The sequence below is a fragment of the Lactuca serriola genome, chromosome 4, assembly GCF_051521515.1.
Source record: "Lactuca serriola cultivar US96UC23 chromosome 4, Lser_US96UC23_V15, whole genome shotgun sequence".
NCBI lineage: Eukaryota > Viridiplantae > Streptophyta > Magnoliopsida > Asterales > Asteraceae > Lactuca > Lactuca serriola.
In genome coordinates, this window is record NC_136411.1 from 288177282 (window position 1) to 288189839 (window position 12558).

General features: G+C 29.3%; 1 long non-coding RNA gene across 2 annotated transcripts; it reads right to left on the bottom strand.

The window, feature by feature from the left end:
- Positions 1 to 200: 200 nt before the first annotated feature.
- On the bottom strand, positions 201 to 11574 carry LOC145097121 (uncharacterized). Of its 2 annotated transcripts, XR_013704236.1 has the most exons (7): positions 10680 to 11574; positions 10523 to 10590; positions 6335 to 6393; positions 1178 to 1355; positions 942 to 1098; positions 590 to 766; positions 201 to 516 (listed from the first exon to the last, which is right to left on the bottom strand). It is a non-coding gene; the product is annotated as an uncharacterized LOC145097121 (long non-coding RNA). The 2 variants fall into 2 exon arrangements; XR_013704237.1 differs by lacking the exon at positions 1178 to 1355.
- Positions 11575 to 12558: the final 984 nt, after the last annotated feature.

Below are 12558 nucleotides of genomic sequence, written 5' to 3' on the forward strand. Positions count from 1 at the left end.
TTGCTTCTATTTATGTTCTATTATTAATAAAAAAAAATTACAACACACATTTCTCAAAAAAAAAACGCATGTCATGTTACTTCTTTATGTTCTTTTTCCAGATACATATCGACCTAAAAATAGTTATGTTCATCTGTTAGCAAATGCATATCGACTCAAAAATATTTATATTTGGTTAATCTTTTTAAGTAAAACTAGTGAAGAGACCCATGCAAACGGAATGTATTTTCTAGATTTGTTGTTATTTTTGTTGTTTACTCTGATGAAATAGAACATTTAAAGTAACATTTTCAGCTTCATTTACTCAGATAGTTGATGGTGTTTACGACAAAGTTTCTCTTTAGCTAAATACTTTTGGAAAGCAGCTTCAATGAGAGGGGCAACCTCTTCCTTTTTTTCCTTTTCAAAGTGATCCATCGTCTTAATGAGTTTTTGCATCGTCTTTTCCATTTATTGCCTCTCTCTAACTTGCTCCTGTATTTCTAACTTCATCAAGGACTGCTTTCTCAGCTTCTCCTGTCAATAGAAAAGGCAATGGTCCATATGAAATAAATACATAGGAATGGAGGATAGAAATTTTCAAACTTACCCTTTCAATGAAGAGCTTATTTTCTTTCTTTTTGATACATTTTCCAACATCATTTAGTAAAGTTTATCCTCGATCTCCCTAAGGAGAGCTGATAACGGAAAAATGTGCCAAGAGTTCTCTAATAGTCTTGATATATGATGCCAAACCTCCAGGGTAGCTTGAATTAAGCAGATCTACCTAGAAGAACCAAGCAAATTTCATTCTAGGATGCAATCCTTTGCATAAGCATCTAAAAGCTAGGATTTGATATACATTTAATATATTATTTCCAATTTAGGGTAACGAAGACGCGATTACTCGATACCCAGGTCAATGGAGATGGGCCATCAAAGGGATAACATATATAAATTACCTAAATTAATTGCCTGATTCATCACATCAGCCTAGCAGCAAGTAAAATTACTTGAGCAATCAGAGCTTTTTTTTATCATCGTCATCAACACTAGGATCATACCAATTTTCAAACAATGAACATTCCCCGTTTCCAACAACATCTTTCCGAGCTCTATCTGCACATACCCCAAAAAAGTAAAATCAATCCTGTGTGACTTCATTTCATAACAGACACACACATAAAGATGCACATACATGTTCGGGAGATAGAATTGAGAGGTTTTTTGGAGATTAGGAGATGAAGATGTGTAGAGTTCATTAAGTTGAAGGGTGGAAAGTTTTTGAATGGCGGAATTGACCACTAAAGCCATGAATTAGGAAATTGTGAGAACGCTCTAACTTTGATCCTGGTCCAGAAACATAGGTGTGCAAACTGCAAATGAACATCGACAATTGATAGTGATATTAGGAAGAACATCGACAAATTTAGTAGGAGACAACGGTAACGGTGAGGTTGTGACATTCATCTAGATAACACAATAAGGATACTTCCATTAGAAGCATAATATGATTCATATACATGATAGTTGATATCATTTCATTACCTCTCATAAACTAAACACAAAGTGTAATGTAAGTTTACGGTTATAGTATGGTTGTTGTGTAGCAATCAAGGTCCCTACGTAATGATAATGGGTTGATTACTTAAGGGCGGATGCAAGAAATCTTTAAATATTATTAAAAGAAAACCTTTAATTCTACACTAAAGAAATAGGGCCATTGATTTGATTCCAATCCTATATTTTCAATCGTTGGATTATTTGTTGATATCATCTTTCTCAACCCATTTATTTTTGTCCACAAATTTTATAAAATGTATATTGTATTTTAAATTAGGAATTTTATTAATGACAATTAAATCTCACCATAAGATGGATTAAATTAGGAATTCTATTAATGATAATTAAATCTCACCAAAAATAAAATGAATTAAATTAGGAATTCTATTAATGACAATTAAATCTCAGCAAAAATAAAATGAAAAAATACCCCGCCCCACCCCTCATTACCAGTACCCCTACATTATCTCATTCCTTTCTTTATATGATTTATCTAACCTAAGTTTTGTAGTGGAGAAGAAAATGGAGGGAAGAAGAAATAGAATATATGTGAGCTCCAATCTATGTAGATTAGTCTTGTATTTGATCATCATGTAAGAAAGAGGAATGATATATAGATAAAAAAAATTTGGATTCTACTTTAATTTGATCATAGTTTAGATCGATTTTGGGCACGTTTTAGAATATATTTCTTTTATTCAGTTTCAATCTATAAAACCTTTCGATTTAAGTTTAAATCTATAATGATTACGTTTTTGTGGATCCGTTTCGATTTTTATTCTTATGATATGTATTGTTGATTTTAATTTTTTAAGTTATAGGTATATAGAGAGCAAAAGGATGGACATAGCAACACCACTACCTCTTATCCATTATTTCGATTTGGAAGATATGTCCACTAGGTAGTGAATTTATATATATATATATATATATATATATATATATATATATATATATATATATATATATATATATATATATGCATTTAGTCAATGATTTTTTGTGGCTTACCAGCTTGTGAATGAAAGATATACTCCAGTCAATGTATATAATGCTTTACCCATTCGATCCCTTCCTGGATTTGGAGATGGAATTCAAACCCTTATACTAGTGAGTGATCCACATACTCTACAACTGAGCAAAACCGTGTGGTGATATGTGTTTTGATTTATTGTAAAAAAAAACACATTTTTATAAAAATAGAAATTAGGCTCTCAGAAATAAGTTATTCACCAATCCTTTTTTAATATTATAAAAAAAAACATCTTTTAAACTCAATATAAAAAAAAAAAAAAAAAAAAGACAAAGTTTTAGTATACCATGTAAATAGATTAAATCAATAAATCTTATTGGAAAATGTTTAGATTGATTAATATTGGTTAATTAGTGGGGTTTTTTTTTGGTTAACTTGTGTTGTCTGGACATGCCAAAAAGTATAGTAAGAACCTTGCACAACATTATTCTTTCGTTTAACTGGTTTGAATATTCTTATTGAGTTTACTTTCTTAAGGATAAATGGGTACACCCTACACTCTTGAAAATAGGATTGGGAACATTGTGAGTATCAAGGTTTCTTAGCAATAGGAGAAAATATTTGTATAAGATTTGCAATATAAACTATTTTTAATTACATAATAATAACTAAACAAAGATATATGAAAGATTATCTTTATAATTTAAATTCCAATATATAACATAAAAATCGTATGAATTTTTCATTATGTTCCATTTCATGCCTCAGAAACATGTTTCTGGAATGAAATTACTCATTCTATTATCTTTCTTTTACGATTACTTATCCATTTCATTTCTTTGTTATTCCATTCTTTGCAACCTCACATATCCCAAAAAAGTAATTCAGAAATCCATCACAAAATAGAAAATGTTTTATAAACTCCTATAAGGGAAGAAGAAAGATAAGACTAAATGAGTGTGTCGTGTTAATCCAATCATGATGTTCTTTCGTCTCTATTTGCATGTTTTTAGCTTGTTTGTAGTATTGTCTATAAAATATTATTGTTATATTTGAAAGTCCATTTTACCTTTTTCATTTTTTTTTTGTGTATATCTTAATCTTTTAGGTTTTTTGAGTATTTGAGGGACTGCTTTTACTTGGGAGTAGGGTGAAGTCAATGGCCCTAAAACTGGAGGGTGGTTGTATTTAGAGCCACTTGAATTGAAGATTTCTGTTGGCATTAATTTCAATAATCATATGTACCCTAGAAGAGATATCATAATAATAGTTTATTTTTTATAACGTTTTTTATATATTTTTTTTAAATGTTGTACATGCGATGGCTACAAGGTGTGATCACCCCTGTCTAGGATCATGGGTAATTTGGTAACTCTTTAAATCTTACACTCTATTAAAGAGTACAAACAACTTATTTTGACTTTTGGTTCCTTATGAAAGAGGCAAGGGTATAATGGTCCTTTTAATATAAATTGTTTATTACCTTTTATGTCAACAACATAATTACCTCCTTTTGATTATGTTTATTCAATATGTCATAATATTTTTTTGATCTAAATTTATGATTTTAAGGTGTCTGGAATTGTAAGAGTTAGAGATTTTCAAATTGTTAATCTCAATCAATCTTTTATGTAACGATAAATTATTCCAAAAAATCAGACACGAAATTTAAATTGCATTACGTATGCAAGAAATCAGGGATTTATCCATATTTAAAACCGATGGGTATGCTTCCGCTTTGTATATCTCGATAAACCATTGATGATTTCTTTATCAGGCTATTGATCATCTTCATTCTCCATTCTCTCAAAAATACACAGAAAGCATGTTGTTTTGACTTTTACTTAATAATTTAGATTTTTAGTCGAACGACTGGAATTATAATCACATCAGGGAAAGGTAAGAAAACAAGTAACTCAAATTCCACTTGACAACTTCTTAGTCATCTCATATATGTTTATTTCTTGATAACTGATATTTGTACTCTTCATCGATATTTGTGCTAAAGTTGCGACAACATGAAAATGATTTTTACTCAAGTTGCTTGATTTTTTTTAGATTTCTTGTACGTCGAAATTGGAGTTGACGAACAACATAAATGGTCGAATTCATCTGGGTTCTTGTGAATGTATGTAAAATATATTTTGATTTTTATGTTACGAGGGTATCAAAATTTGTGGTTTGAAAATAATTGTCGCAATTATGTTATTTAGAAATTTGAATCGGACCCTTCGATGAGATTCCCCATTTTCTTCTTACTTTTGGCGAAATGTTCAATAAGTTGAACAAACCAATTATAAACAACGGACTCATACACAAGTTATGCCATATCCTCCGCTTTTGGTTGTTAAAATCACAAATATGATTTGTTTTTTCGTTTGCTAGGATGTGTTAGGATTTGAGACATTGATTTGGATAGTTGGAAATTTTGTTTGGTCTACCTGTCTACTACCTATTCGATGAAATGCTTAAGGGAACAATATTGGGATAAACCTACGGCTTGGTTTAAATTACTTTTTTTTAAAATACTTTAAAAACGTATCGGTTTAAATTACTTTAAAAATATACTTGTGGATTTTTGTTATCTTTCATGGTTTAAATTTGTATGTTTTCTCCTTAAAGTTTCCTTTTTCATCACTAACATTTCTTTGTTTATGTTTTAGTTATAACGCCTCATTTGGCCCTTGATCACCTTGATTAGTTTCTCATACTAAGTTCTCTTTGAAAATTATATTTAATTGCAAGTTATTATACTAACACCCCCAATAATCTCTAATATATGTATAAAATGGCGACAATTATTATTTTTTATTGCAGCTTCTCTTCATATTGATTATCCAATATGATTTGAGTTCTGGAATGCTGCTACTGAGAGGATTCAACATTGTGGGGCGTTATAATTCACTACAGAATGAGGCATGATTTATATGCCTTATTTGGTATTGATGGAAACATTTAATTCTTGCTCATGTAGATCGAGAAGTATTTTACAGTATGTTCTTTTAGCCTTATATTAGGAACTTTTCTGGTAAAAAAATTATTTTTAGAATTGAACTTTGAAAAAAATTCATATATAGCATTGTACTCTTAAAAAAATGACTTTTTTGGATTATTTTTAGTTGATATGAAAAGTTACATTTTTTTTAATATTGAAGCTCATTTAAAGGATTGTTTTTTGGAAAAAAAATCCATTAATAGCATTAAACTTTTCAAAAAAAAAAATACATTAATAACATTGTAGTTTCAAAAAATGATTTTTTCGTATTCTTTTGGCTATTCTAGAAAAGTTTTATTTTTTTGTACGTTAGAGCTCCTTAATAGGATTTTTTTAAAACTTTTTGTTAATGGAAAATACATTTTCATTTTCTTTCGCATATAGATTATTTATGTAAAAAAACATTTCAAATATGGACTATTTATGTACTTTTGTTCACAAGTGAACCATTTATGTAATATATAAATTTAAATGTTATTTAGTAGGTCATTAATATGATAATTTTCTAGGAAAATTTTGTTTTTAGTATTAAAATTGGCAAAAAAAAGTTCATTAACGGCATTGTACTTTAAAAAAATATATTATTTTGGATTATTTGTAGATGAGATTGAAACGTTTTATTTTTTTCCTGCAGTGAAGCTCATTTGTAGGACAATGTTCCGGAAGCGAATTTCATTAATAGCGTTGAATTTTGCAAAGAAAATCATTAATAGCATTGTACTCTTAATATATATATATATATATATATATATATATATATATATATATATATATATATATATATTGGAATTCTTTAACTGTAGATAGATTCCTTGAATACCTACCTTGATGAACATATGTGGAGAAATCTTTTTGGAAAATGATAAAATCCTGATATGACTACCTGAACAAGAAAAAGAAAAACTCAGTTTTGACTAACCTAATTTATTTAAAATCTTTATTCATTTTGGTACCTGGCATACCATTTAGATGTTCTCAAAATAGCATATGAAATAACTTCAAGATGTAATAAAGCTAAAATGTTATTTGACATGTTTCTTACTTTCTAATGATCATTACTACGAAACCTTTGAATGGTTTTTTTTTTTTAAATTAAAGAATGTGATCAATATACAAAACAATGTTGCATATTCAAAGCCTAATGTTCTTAATTTATTGTAATAATGTCTTCCTGTAACAATTGATTGGCCCTACCCAACTCTCTCATGCAAGGTAATGGATTTATGTTGTTATAAATGTGTCAAAATGCTTCACTTAGGTATTACTCAGCACATGGTCTTACACATGGTCTGCAGGCTATCCACATTGATTTCATGATTGAGAAGAACATATTACATTGACCAAGATCAGACCCTCAACCGTATTAGTTACCCCACTAAGATTAGCAATCTACTTTAAATAATCCTACAAAAATAGGCAATGAAATTTGAAATGTAGTAAAATTTGAATCAATTCCCAAATTATACATCAAACTTCCAACATTAAACCTTGAAGATTTTCAATTAATGTTATCAGAGTTTTTATGCATTTGATTATTTAGGTATATCGTAAATTGTTTAGCTTCCCTTGTTGATTTTACTACTTTAACATGTACAAACGATAAACATTTATAATACTTACAGATGAGAGTGTTGTCTTTTCTTTATGAAATATCTAATAGCTATTTTGACAGTAGCGTTTTTGTTTTACAATAATAAGATTTGAATGACAGATGAGAGTGTTGTCTTTTTTTGTTTTATTAGTTGTCTTAATTCTAAAATTTATATAATTATGTAAATCTAATTCCTTATTTAGTTTATTTTAAAATAATTTACATTATAATCGTAATTAATTATTTGTGGAATAAAAGTAGAATGATAACAATATATTAATTTATTTTGTATTTATCATATATATATATATATATATATATATATATATATATATATATATATATATATATATATATATAAAAGTTATATTATAATATAAGTTTATAAATAAGACACAATGTGGTTACCACCTTATAAAAATAAAAATAAAATAACAACCAATTAATTGATTCTCTATTTCATTATGGTTTTTAAACGGTTAATTATGTTCTAAAATTTTGTTATACGAAAATTTTGTCTAAATACATACAAGTAATAATGTTTTAATTTGTAAAATTATAAAAGTAATCATTGTTTATGTTTTTCATATATGAAAATCATATTACAAAAAAGAGTACTAGCATCAACATGTTTTAAAATAAACTTCACATATTATTTTAGTTCTTAAACATATATTTTGAAAAAATAACTATTTATTTTGGTGAAGATTAATGTATACTTATATATGAATGAGAGATGATACAAGAAGAATATATTCCGTGTTCTTTAAAGTATATCATGTTCCTACTAAGAACATATACAAATCTGCGTTCATAAATAAGTCCCATTTTTAATGAATTTGCTAATATTTATTGCAACACACCCTCCTTCTAAACCTTAAACCCCTAGATAATCGTACGAAACTAATTATCGAAAGAAACTATTTGGTATCGCTTCATCACTAATAGTCGAAATAAACTATTCTGGAGATTTGGTCTAAGGATTCCTCTATGTCCACATGAAGATGACATGTTCTCATTCAAGCTGATAAGAAAACAATTTCTAATGTGATTATGTTTCGCAATGACAATCAATAAAACTCAGGGACAAACAATTCCAAATGCAGGTATTTATCTCCCAGAATAGGTTTCTCGCATGACCAACTTTATATGGCATTGTCTAGAGGGATATCACATGCCAATACAAAAAGTATTAGTGAACTCTGACGAACAGTTCAATGACACTGAAGGCTATACATCAAATATGGTCAACAAAGAGGATATCATTGCTATGTATGTATTTATCTTCCAGAATCGTTTGGAGGCAAGACCATTTTACCTGGAGGTGACTTTAGACATTTTTTTAGCAATACAAAGACGCAATCTTTCGGATATTATGCAGACTTCATATTCATTCGGATTATGGCGTAAATGTATGGTTTTACGTTTAACCATAAACATGAGGCTTTAGTTTGGTTGTCTAACTAATGATTTGGATGAGACAAAAACATTTGATGAGTGGATTCTTAAAATTGGTGAAGGTCATACCGGTGGCCCAAATGATGGTGAAGCTGAAGTTGAATTTCCAAGAGACGTTGCCGTTCGCTCTGTAAGTGACCATATTCATTAATTGTGTCCACCATTTAGCCATCCTTTGAAAACCATCTTGATGATCTATCATATTTTCAAGATAAACCTATTTTGGTCCCTACAAATGAAGAATTCGATGCTACTAATGACTACATTTTAGGATTTATGAAAGATGAAGGGAAAAAATATATGAGTTCAAATTCTTTACATGAGACAGAGTTACTAGATTTTTTTGAGGAATCAATCTACTCTCCAATTGTGTTGAATGGTTTTAAGTCATCTAGAATTTCCAACCATAAACCTACACTAAAAATAGGTGTTCCAGTCATGTTACTTCATAATATCGACCAAACCAAAGGACTATGCAATGGTACTAGGTTACTGATTGTTAGGTTTGGATGACATGTCATTAAAGCCTGAATCATATATGCTAGATTCTTCAACGAGACTACTTATATACATTGTATGAATTTAACTTCATCTAATAAAAGAATCTCATTTCGTTTTCAGCGTAGGAAATTCTCCATAGTTGTTTATTTTGTTATGACCATTAACAAAAGTCAATGACAATAATTACCATATGTTGGGTTATACTTGCGTAGGCCCGTCTTCACTCATTTTCAGTTATATGTTTTTTGTTTTCTGCGTTACAAGTGAAAAATGATTGAAGGTACTTATATATAACGAGGGAGGTCGTTTAACTAATACAACAAAAAGTTTTGTCTACAAAGTGAACCTTCAACGATTATAGATACTCAAGTGTTTCATTGTTTTTTTTTTCATCCATTTCAATGATACCAATAATGCTAAGGTTGTTTCTGTTACTTTATACTTTTTTTATAGTGTTAGCTTTTTTATACCTTTATATGTATATTTTTATATGTTCCCCGCATTTTACGCAGGTCATTATCTAGTAGTTATATAAAAAGGAAAAAAAAACATAATGATAAGGGTTGTTAACAACTCATATTAAAAGTCTAATAGTTCACATTTTCAGCTACCAGTAAAATGCAAGACAATACTTGTATTTGATATCCCAGTGATATTAACCAAACATCAGCCAATTACAAACTAAGGTTGGGTAGGCGGGGTGAGAGCGCTTACATATAGCCTTAGAAGTTGTAGCTTGCAGGGAGTTGTGGCTGATAGTGTTTGGAATTGCAATTCAAGATCACATTTAATGTTATCGGTGGTTTGTAGTTAAATCAAATTTATAATTATTAAAAATGTTTGACAAAATATAAATCATATAGGAACATACCAAATAAAGGAATCAGGTCACGTGCAATAAGAAAACCATGCAAATATATAAACAAAAACATACATGGACCAAAGGGTTTTCACCAGTTTTTATAAACAAAGAAACTAATATTTATACAAATCAATTTAAATATATAACACAAAGATCTCGGCTTATCACATTGACACACAGGCATGAACAAAAACTTACTGTAATATTATTTTTATTTAGACAAAATTATCAAAAACAATTTTGTTGCTAATTTTTACTCCTGCAACTGTTTGACATGCCTTTTTCTTAAGTTTCTAAAAGTTACCCTTTTCAACAATTCTTTTCTCTATCTCTGTATGCATCGGTTGACATATGTTAAAAGTGTAAAAGTATTCAATGCAGTTGTCATTTATGTGATATACAGGGGAAATCAATGAAAAATCGCTACTTTATACCTAAGATTTAAACAACTCCCACTACTATCTTTCTAGTTTTTATAAGTTTAATCCATGCATTGTTATATTAGTTCGATTTTCATAAGAATAGTAATTATAGAAGATTATTGCAGATTTTTACTACATAACATAATCAGCTTAAAAGCAGTTCGGAAGGATAACTTACATGTTCATTACTTATTCTAGTAGTGAAGCCTGTTCGATTAAAAGTTAGCCATGTTGGTGATGTTAACACTACAAAAAACAAAGAATCTGTATCAACCAAAATCAAGGTAAGTTTTTTTAAGTTAAAAAAGTAATTATTCAAGTAAAGTTTTAATTACTTAAAAAATGTTTGAAGCTTCAATAGAGACCCATGACAAAAGAAGCTCCGAATATTCTTGGTCAAAAAAGCTTCGAACATTCTTTCGCACATTTTGTAGAGCACCTGATGTGCACTGATATTATTTCTTGGGAGATAAAGAGACGATGCTAAATGATGATCATGTCCCATAATAATCTTTCATTATGAGACGTAATCTAAGAAATATGTGATTCTTCCTGCAAAAAAGATGAACATCAATTTTTTAATTGATTGTCCTAAAAGGAATTAAAACTTCGTTTGGAAGACTGGAGTGTAGTGGTATCATACAAAAATAGTTAATTAAATTGGGGTTTTGATTAATCAAATGAATATTGGGGGAAGAACTGATTAGTGCAATTGGAAGAGGGAACGATGATCTATTCCAGTCGATGTCGATTCAGAGTGCTCTCGCGACACAGTAACTTGTGAAAGGGGTCGATTTGGGGAAAATCTCGCCGAACATCGTTGCTTGATTTCTCTGCTTTGCTAGAGGAAAATGACACGGAATCGACTATGCTTCACTTTGGACTGGGTGGTCACAATAGCAAGGTGGGCATAATAGCAGTAAGAAGGCAGGTGTGGATGTATAGAAGGAGGGTCGGTGTCGATGTCGGCTGCTTCTGCCCTAAAATCATAAGGCATAGGAGTAGAACACATGTCAAAAACAGGACACACAAGGAACTGAAGGTCGACAGAAATTCGACGAAGTCTGGATCAGAAGCACACACAGGTTTTGGGTGAATCGATTTCTACAGAGAATGCGTTGAATAGCCGATAGGGAAGGGATCGTGAAGAAAGAAAAAGCAGAGAAAGGCGGTAGAAGGCAGTGGAAGCGGTGGATGAAATTTGATTGGAGAGCGAGGCGGTGCGACAGGGAGGCCACATTAGATGAGAGGAGGAAGTACGTTTCAAAAGTTCTTTTTGAAAAAAAAAAAAAAAAAACAAAAATGTTTTGCAAACTAGTTTTAAAAGTTATTTTTGAAGTTTTTAAGTAAAGAAAATTAACTTTTTCAAAAAAATCAAAAAATCCTGACTTTTTGTAACTTTTTCAAAAAGGACTTTTGGGTTTGAAAAGTTAAACCAAACACCCCTATAACATAAGAAAACAACCAACGAAAGGAAAACACGGTTTAACAGATCAAATTGAAGAAAGAAACAATAACCGAACAAAAAGAACCCCTTTTCAATAAAGAAATAAAATAAAATCAAATCAAATCAAAAAACAACCAAAGAAAGTAAAACATTGTTACTTAAGGAACATGGTTTTAATCTAATATATAATTGACATAATTGATTAAATTACGATTAAGGCTTAAAGTTTTCATATAAATTTGAAGTTTAAAATCAAACTTTTTGACTTCACGTGAAAAATGATTAAAGAACGATGTCTTAATCTCATAAAAATAGTTCTTAAATCAAATGTTATTTTTTTATTTGATTGTTTTTTTAATAAATTGTTATCCTTTTATTCATTTATATGTAATATAATTGGGTAAATTTGTCATTGTACATTGTTAATGTGGGAACAAATGAAAGAAAGGATGTTATAAAAGAAAAAAAAAACATGAAGGTACTCATATGTGATAAGGAAGTTAGTCTAACTAATAAAACAAAAAATATTGTCTATCATAGATATTTGAACAATTATGTCAAGTTTGTTTCTATTACTTATTATTATTATTATTATTATTATTATTATTATTATTATTATTAATGTATATTAAAAATATCCAAACTTAGCAACATAATCTTCTTAATGTTTTGGCAAAAATGGCCCCTTATTTATTGATGTATGGTCAATTTCGTCTGTGAAGCTTCTAATTTTTTTTTCTTGTTTTTTTCCACATGCCTAGTATATG